The sequence below is a fragment of the Peromyscus eremicus genome, unplaced genomic scaffold (genome assembly GCF_949786415.1).
Source record: "Peromyscus eremicus unplaced genomic scaffold, PerEre_H2_v1 PerEre#2#unplaced_92, whole genome shotgun sequence".
NCBI classification, from domain to species: Eukaryota; Metazoa; Chordata; class Mammalia; order Rodentia; family Cricetidae; genus Peromyscus; species Peromyscus eremicus.
Window position 1 is genome coordinate 312,061 of NW_026734332.1, and position 9,782 is coordinate 321,842.

A 9,782-nucleotide genomic window follows, 5' to 3' on the forward strand; every position below is an offset into this window, starting at 1 on the left:
CAGTGTTGAGGCATGATCTTCAGCCTATAGGCTTAGCATATCTGACAGACTCATTTGTGAAGTAGGATGTACACAAGGTCAACAGTTCAACATCACATTGGGTGAGAGCAGTCCATGTACCAGAAAAACCTGAATTCCACTAGTGTCATGTCATGATTCAGGATTTTAAATTCTTGAAATTGTTGATTTTTTTGAATGCAGCTGTCCATTCTTCTTGGCTATGTGTGTATGTGGCTTCATCTCAGCATCCTGTTCTTCTCCACATCCCTCTCTTAAATGCCATTCTACTATTGAGAGGCGTAAGCTTACTCTTCAAGAATAACTGTTTCAGCTGCTGTTCCATTGCACAACAGAAGCCATCGGCCCACTGCCTGTTCAGCTGCCTTCGAAGAAAAGGGCACTGTACCTTTTCTGGATTGCGAAGGCCACTTCAGAGATGGTGCCATATTATCCTGGCTTCAAAAAATGCCTTTTGATAAAGCCATAACCACACTTGATTTGGCAAGAATCAGTAGTCCTTTGTTTCGTGTCCTGTCTATCCTGTTTGTCAGCAATTGATTCGGGGATACTTTGTTGTCCAGTGGCTACCTTTTGCCACAATGAAAGTTAACCCTAATGGCAGTTTTTTCAATGCCCACATTTTCTCTGAAGTAGATTGGTACTGCCAGGATCTGACATGTCTCATAGTCATAACAAAAAAGAAAAAAATTCTAAGTTATTAAAACATTATAAATGCCATATTCTGTAGATCTCTGAAGGGTTTGAAGATGACCTGTCTATCTAAAATATATCTGCTCAATCTTGAAAACATACCAAATTTGGCTACAAGTTTTATTATAATGTCTAACTACTAACTTTCATTTCTTTATATCCTAATAGTTGGTAATAATAACATTCAAGGATCAGAAAATTGTATTACATTGTTAAATGAATGGTATAAATACAGTTAGAAATATACAAATATATATAATTTTGATATTAGACTTTTATAAGTTGAGAAGTTTTGTTTTATTTAATTTCTTGTGTTCAATAACTATATGTCTGATATTTGACTTTTATCACATGAGAATTTTGTCTTTTTATGATTTCTTGAATTTAATATGTATATTGTTGATATTACACCTTTATCAGATGACAATTTTTGCTTTATTTACTTATGTTTAATATGTATAACTTTAGTATTAAACTTTTATTAGATTAGAATTCTTCTTTTCTTTAGTTTTGTGCTCAATAATGATATTGTTGATATTAGACCTTTATCAGATGAGAATTTTTGTTTTATTTACCTAATTTCTTGTGTCCAATGTGTATATTTTTGATATTCCACCTCTACAAGATGAGAAATTTTGTTTTATTAAACTTCTTGTGTTCAATATGTTTATTTTGGATATTAGAATTTTCTCAGTGAAAAAATTTTGTTTTATATAGTTTCTTGTATAATATAAATACATTTTTAATATTTGAACTTTATCAGATGAGAATTTTCATTTTATTTATCTGATTTTTGGTGTTCAGTGTGTTTTTTTGGTTATTAGACTGTTAACATTTGAGAATTTTTGTTTTATTTATCTGTTTTCTTGTCATCAATGTGTATATTTTGGATATTAGAACTTTACCTGCAGAGAATTTTTCTTTTATTTAATTCTTGTGTTCAATAAGTATATTTTTGATATTTGACTTTTATCACATGAGAATTTTGTCCTGTTTATGATTTCCTGTGTTCAATATGTACATTTTGGATATTAGGCTTTTTTCAGATGAGAATTTTTGTTTTGTTTATCTGAATTCTTGTGTTCAATGTATATTTTTATATTTGACCAGTATCAGATGAGAATTTTTATTTTATTTAATTTCTTGTGTTCAACAAGTATATTTATTTTAGTTATTAGACTTTTATCAGACGAGAATTTTTGTTTTATTGGAAATTTTGTGTTTAATATGTACATTTTGGATAATAGACTTTTATCAGATAAAAATTTCTATTTAATCCTCTGTGTTCAATATATTTTATAGTTATTAGACTTATATCAGAGGAGAATTTTTTTCATTTACCTAACTATGTTCTATATGTATATATTTTTTATTTTATAATTTGATTTAATTTTACATATCAGCCATGGATTTCCCTGTCCTCCCCCCTCCCACTCCCCACTTCCTCCCAGCCCATCACCCATTCCCATCTCCTCCAGGGCAAAGACTCCCATGGGGATTCAGCTCAACCTGGTAGACTCTGTCCAGGCAGGTTGAGTCCCCTCCTCCCAGCCTGAGAGAAGTGTCTCTGCATAAGTCCCAGGTTCCATACAGCAAGCTCATGCACTAAGAGCAGGTTCCGGTCCCACTGCCTGGATGCCTCCCAAACAGATGAAACTAATCAACTGTCTCACTTATCCAGAGGGCCTGATCCAGTTGGGGGCTCCTCAGCTATTGGTTCATAGTTCATGTGCTATTTGTCCTTGTGTTTTTTCCAATCTTGGTCTCAATAATTCTTGCTCATACAATCCCTCCTCTTTCTCGCCAATTGGACTCCTGGAGCTCCACCTGCAGCCTGGCTGTAGATCTTTGCATCCACTTCCCTCAGTCATTGGATGAGATTTCTAGCACAACAGTTAGGGTGTTTGGCCATCTTTTACCAGAGTAGGTCAGTTCAGGCTTTCTCTTGACCATTGCCAGTAATCTATTGTTGAGGTATCTTTGTGGATTACTGGGGACCTCTCTAGTATTTTGCTTTTTCCTATTCTCATGTGGTCTTCATTTATCTTGGTCTTTTATTCCTTGTTCTCCCTCTCTGTTCTTGATCCAGCTGGGATCTCCTGCTCCCCTAAGCTTTCTTTCCTTCAACCCTTGCCTTCAATAACCCCACTCTCGTCCAGGTTGTTCATATAGATCTCATCCATTTCTCTGTCATTGGGCAATCTCTGTGTCTTTCTTAGGGTCCTGTTTTCTAGGTAGCCTCCCTGGAGTTGGGAGTAGCAGTCTAGTCTTCCTTTGTTTTACATCTAGTATCCTCCTATGAGTGAGTACATACCATGTTTGTGTTTCTGAGTCTGGGTTACTTCACTCGGGATGATTTTCTATAGATCCATCCATTTGCCTGCAAACCTCATGACGTCATTGTTTTCTTCTGCTGAGTAGTACTCCATTGTGTATATATACCACGTTTTATTTATCCCTTCTTCTGTTGAAGGGCATCTAGGTTGTTTCCAGGTTCTGGCTATTACAAACAATGCTGATATGAACATAGCTGAGCAAGTGCCCTTGTGGTATGATTGAGCATTCCTTGGCTTTCTGTGGAAACAAAAGCAGAACCTCTTTTCCAAAGTAACATATCCTTATATCCAAATTTTGAAGTCAAGGTACCTTTAAAATTTACATTTTGGCATAACTGAACAGCTTTTACAATTAAATGTTTTTCTTCAGTTACAAATATCAAAGACAAAATAATCTAGATTCTCTGTGTGATAGCCATCTTTACGTGACTTATTACCTTTATTATTTCTTTAAAGACTTTACTTTTAAAAACTATTTGTTTATATAACTGTGTATATTCCTTTTTATCTCTTTTTGAAGCCTAAAACACTGTGGCTGTTGGCTCCGCCCACTTTAGCTTCCCAACATGGCGGTTCTGCCAGCTCTGGGAGCCATCAAGTCTCAGAAATATTGGGTCTATGCTTTTATCAAAGCAGCGTGTAGCCCAGAAAGCTCTCTTTCTCTTTTTTTTTAATACTAGTAAAGACTAAATCTACCACACAGCATAATGTGCCGCTGGCACACGTCTCATTCACGCCATACTGCAGGTCAAGTGCACATGCCAGGAACCTGCCAGTACTCAAATCTGCGTTTTGCAGCATCTAGCTGTCCATATGAGACATTTAGCAGGAACCTGTTTTTGGCTCTGTTTAGAATTGGTTATTAAATATTGTTAGGTTTGCCAGGCGGTGGTGGCGCACGCCTTTAATCCCATCACTCTGGAAGCAGAGCCAGGTGGATCTCTGTGAGTTTGAGGCCAGCCTGGGCTACCAATTGAGTCCCAGGAGAGGTGCAAAGCTACACAGAGAAACCCTGTCTCGAAAATCCAAAAAAAAAAAGAGCTTTCCCTTTTGGGCTGGAGAAATGGCTCAGAGGTTAAGAGCACTGACTGCTCTTCCAGAGGTCCTGAGTTCAATTCCCAGCAACCACATGGTGGCTCACAACCATCTGTAATGAGATCTGGTGCCCTCTTCTGGCCAGCAGTCATACATGCTCTATACATAATAAATAAATAAATCTTTTAAAAAAATATTGTTAGGTTTAAGGTGGAAACTCGAGCCATTGGGCGCCATTTGTAGCTGGAGAAATTTTCTCCAGCTCCCACCACCAAGTCCCACCAGTCCCGGAGCCCACTTATAAAATAAACACACAGACTCTTACATTATTTAAACTGCTTGGTCATTAGCTCAGGCTTATCATTGTCTAACTCTCACTCTTATGTTCAGCCCATTTCTATTAATCTTTACTTTGCCACGTGGCTCGTGGCTTACCGGTACTTTACATCTTCCTGGTCTTGACAGTGGCTCCAGCTGGTCTCTCTTTCCTTCCTCTTTCCTCCATTCTCCTCTCTCCTTGTCCCACCTATACTTCCTGCCTGGTCGCTGGCCAATCAGTGCTTTATTTATGTAGAGCGATATCCACAGCATAAAGGAGATATAATAAACTGATAGTAATTATTTTATAACTTGAGATAATTCTGACTTTTAAGTGTCATTCCAATTAGAAGAAATAGCCTGACAGAATAGTCTGTATAAGTGAAAGAGAGCTGTTTTTGGAGGTTATTGCTCTTTTGATGGTCCTCCATCCAGCTCCTAAGTAAATCATACATTTAGGCTTATTCTTACTTATGAGTACTCAGCCATTAGTTTGGCTTAATTTCCAGCCAGCTTTTCTTAAATTAACCCTTTTATCTTTTGCCTTTGGCTTTTCTTATTCTCTAAATTCTGTAATTCTTACTCTTACTCTGTGGCTTGCTGTGTAGCTGGGTGGCTGGCTCCTGGAGCCCTCCTCCTCCTCCTCCTCCTCTGACTCCTTGATTTTAGAGCTTTCTACCCAGTTTTCTCCTATATATGCTCTGAGCCTGCAAGTCCCACCTATCCTTTCTCCTTTCTTGCTATTGGCCAGTTCTTTATTAAATCATCAGGTGTTTTACACAGGCTCAGTAACATAGCATCACAGACTTAAACAAATTCAACATGAACAAAAGCAGTACACCTTAAAATAATATTCTATTACATAGAGTTACTTGGTACCTACAACAAATGAACTTCAGTGCCAAAGTAATAGGCAGAAAATCACATGTGGAAACAAACAGGTATAACCATACTGATAGTCCACAATTTACCCTTTAAAGTTAAATTAGTGAATGAGAAAATGAAGGTCACTACATATTGATAAAGTGAGAAATTCAAAAAGAGTCCATAAACACATGTTCTTGTGATATTGATGTTCCAAATTTTATAAAGCACTCACTATAAAATATGAGATAACAGATAGAATTCATCATTATTTGGGATGATTTTAATACATGATTATATCAGTTATCAAAACAAAAGGAAAGCAATGAACAACTGATATACAAATAAATGGACTGATTTAACATTTACAGAACTTTCCATGGAACAGTAGCAGAATTCATTTTTATCAGCAGCCTGAGCAGTTACTTTTCAAGATGGTTTTATGCAAAGCAAATCTTCTCAAAAACAAGGTAATTGAAATAATTTTTATTTTTATAAGATCACAGTATAAAAAATACAAAAAAGAACAAAAATAAACTATAGAAAATATGTAAACACATGAAGGCTAGAAAACAAAACACTGGACAATCAGTGAAATGCTAAAGAAATTGGGAGTGGATTCCAAAGTTCTTAGACACAAATGGTGGTAGGAATAGAGCATAACATTCTTGAAATGTATGAAAATAACAGAGCATTGGAATCTACAAAAAATAAAGTGTTGCAAGAGGGAAGTTGAAGTCTATTTGATATAAAGGTATACATTTAAAAATTAGGGACTAGTAGATGGTTCAGCAAGTACAGGTACATGCCAACAAGTCTGAATTCAAATCCTGGGAAACATGGTAGAATAAAGGCATTGAACACTAGTAAACTATTCCCATCCACCATCTACATATGAGTTATAGTGTGTGCACAACTGAGTGAACACTATGTGTGTGAGTTCATTCACAAATAACTATGTGTTGAAAACATAAAAATGAAATATCATTAGTCAGAAAGAAACAACAATGATCAGAACTCAAGTCAATGAGTTCTGAATCTCAACCCATACAGCACAAGAGAATACTCAACCAATACTAATAAAATCAAACCTGACAAATCATACAAAAGAACCAGTAAAACACTAAGTTCTATAAAAGGATCGCCGTATACAACACACTCCTCTAATAAGAATGACACCACTTCAAGTTAAAAGACCACACAAATGGAAGGATGAATGGAACCCCACAATTAGCTGGGTCAGGGCCCAGAAGCTTCAGAAACAAAAATCACTGATGCTGAGTCAGGGGGCAGTGCTCAAGACCTCTCAGCATGGCAGAGCTACATACTGACATGGAGAGTAAAACAGTCCCTCAGCGGTAATATGAGCATCACATTCAAAAGTCACAATACATTCAGTCTTCGCTAGTGTTATTAACACTGTGGTTCCAACATTTTGGAGAGCATCAGATAGGGAATTTGGTCATCAACAATGGGAGAGGACAAAAGAAAAGAGAACAGAACACACAGTAAACACTGCTGCCTAACTCCCTCTGACGTCTCTATAAGGGTAAACTAACAGCTTGTCAAAGTGAAGAGACCACCTTGGCATGCAGAGCATGGGAGGAAGAAGGCCACATGCCACCCAACAAGGTGACAAAAAGAATGACTCACTTGACCTATGCAGGGGGCCCTCCTACTTGCAAGCTGCTATCCCCACTGTGATCATATATAAACCCTGGAAAGCAAATGTGCAAAAAGCAAATGGTGCTGGACTTTGAACTTATTCCCTCAAGGCTGTTCATAGCACCTCTCTCCTCATAATGACATGAAGATATGTGATGTGTGACTGATCCATCTGTATCATTGGACTTCAGCTTCAGGCAGAGAAGCAGGGATTGATTGCCAAATGATTCTCACAAAACACTCACTTCCCAGAACTACTGGTGCATGGACAAAAAAAATAAACAATTGACTGTCATGAAAGTGGTGATGGGGTTGAATGTGTGTGTGGGGAGGTATGTGTGTATGAGTAAACTAATGAATTAAACACAAGTGGGTTGAAGGTTAAACAGGCTAATGTTACAGGAGTAAATGGTCCTGGACCTGACCTTGACCCAGCTGCGTGTTCTTACCTGCTCTTTCTGTGTCTGGGGGGTCTCTGACATTTTCCTCTTGGCCACTGGTAGAGAAAAGGGAATTCCAGAAAGAATCATACTATTTCTGAAAACTCCAACAACAAAAGAAATCCAAGAACTTATCGTAAGAAAACAGATTGCCCATCTATCCTTCTCTGACCATGGAAATGGGGAAACATCAGCAAGTAGAGAACAAATTCTGTCTGAGTGAGGGTAGAAGACACTAGTGGTGTAGCAATCCTATGGCAAAAGACCCCTGCCCAAAACCGTACATGATATCCATCTCATGTTGCAAACTGGACTTCTAAGTGTCATGACTCATTTGGTGATGGAATTACTCTTTCAAAGGGGAGGCATCTCAGATACTCTGCATAACAGATATTTACATTATGATTGATAACAGTAGTGATTACAATTATGACATAGCAAGAAAAATAATTTTATGGTGAAATGTCAAAACATGAGGAATTGTACTTCAATGGTCATGCCATTAGGAAGGTTAAAAATAGTAGTTCTGGAGGCTATTAAGTATGACAATATGGGGTTGTGAGTAGCTAACAGTCTCTTTCACTATTGGCAATGCTGAGAATGAGATGCGTAAGACAAAGCACTGCTTGCTAAGGAAGCTTGCTAAGAGGCAGAAAGGCTGGAGCCAGAGCTTCAGACTCTGCAGTACAGCAGCAAGAAAAGCCAGAGATGGCCATTGCACAATGTTGTGGTCCCCTGAACAACAGGCACTTAATAATGGAAGACTGACTCCTCGGCTAGACCATTTAATTTCTCTGAGGCCTTGGTGTTCTCATTCTTTAAGCTCTGAGTGTGTGACATGACCTGCTCATGCCCCATCTTGAGCTTTTCATAGAAAGGATTTGGCTGATAGTAGGACCTGGACCTAGAGGTAATGAACTCCATGAACATAGTCCTCAAGTATCACAGGAATTCAGGGTGTGTTCTAGACTACTGGATGTCACGGGATGCCACATCCTGTCTCCTAAGTGCTGGGAACTTCTGGTATTTATTAAACTTGCTATTATAGGGTCAAGGGGCTGGCTAAAGAAACCCACCCTGACCCTGGAGCCCAGAACTAGGGAGGAAAGACTCAGATCAGGGCAGAAAGAAACACACTGTTTGTCTCAGTCAGATCAGAGCCGTCTCTGCCCCTGGCCAACTGACTTGTGAAATCAACCAATCACAGAGCAGAACAGTAGAACCCTGGGCCCCAAGTCAACCTGCGGTTGACTACACCTCCAAAACATCTAGTATAAACCGCCCTGACTGGTCATTAAAAAAAAAAAAGGCTGTTCTCTCCACCATGGTAGAGGCAGCTACTCTCCTGGACTCCTCCTTCCCAAATAAATATCTTTCTCAAAAAAATTTGGGGTGTGATGATCTTCATTCACTGGCATAGAGAAGATCCTTGTTGAGATGTCCCCCAGTGGACAGAGCAAGAGGGAGCTGAAAGAGCAGAGCAAGGAGAAGCTGAACAGAAGATCTTTGATGAGACATCCCTCAGTGGACAGAGCCATAAAGAGCTAAAAAGTAACACTTTTCTCTAGAGCCAGAGTACATTGCTACATTTCTGCAGGGTTTTTTCCCTTTTTGCAGAGTGAAGCAAAAGAAAGCCACAGCATAGGCAAGAGAAGCAGAGCTCTGCTAGGAAGCCCCCTTAAGAGGGGACTGTGCAAAGCTCAGCTGTAGCAGCTCTCCAGGAGAAGAGCAGGATTTTTGTATCCTGCAGGGAGATCATCCCCCATATCAGTTCCAGGCCTGAACTTCTCAAGAAGTCAGAAAATTGTCCCATCCAGGGTTGGGCTGCTTCTTTGCAGTTCCAGCTGTCAGAGCTGTGCACAACAGCTCCAGGTCTCTGGGACACCTTCAGGGCAGAGCTGTTGTGAATAGATTGAGGTGTCCAGGATACCTCACCCTCCAGGGCTGAACAGTCCCTTGCAGTTTCAGCCATCAGATCTGTGCTAAACAACTTCAGGTGTCCAGGACACCTTCAGGGCAGAGCTGCTGTTCTGAGCAGCTCAAGGTGTGTGGGGTACCTCATCCTCCAGGGCTAAACAGTCTCTTTGCAGTTCCAGCCATCAGAGCTGTCCTAAGCAGATCAAGGTGTTGCCTGACTCCCCAGGTAGTCAGGACACCTTTCCCCAGAGTTGTTGCAAAAAATTTACTTATATTGTTCTTACCAAAACCCAGGATGAACCCACAGATTTGCAAACAATTTACTTACACCTATTCTGAGCCTACACCTGTAGAGGCAGGCTGTTTAGATGATGGGAGGTGGAGCTGCATGAGCTCTCTCAGGAGGCTTGCCAAAATAGCTGTCTAAGAATTTCCCTAGTGTCTACTCCACAGGTGTGTATTCTCCAGAGTCTGTGAAGATGTTTCTCCTATCTTC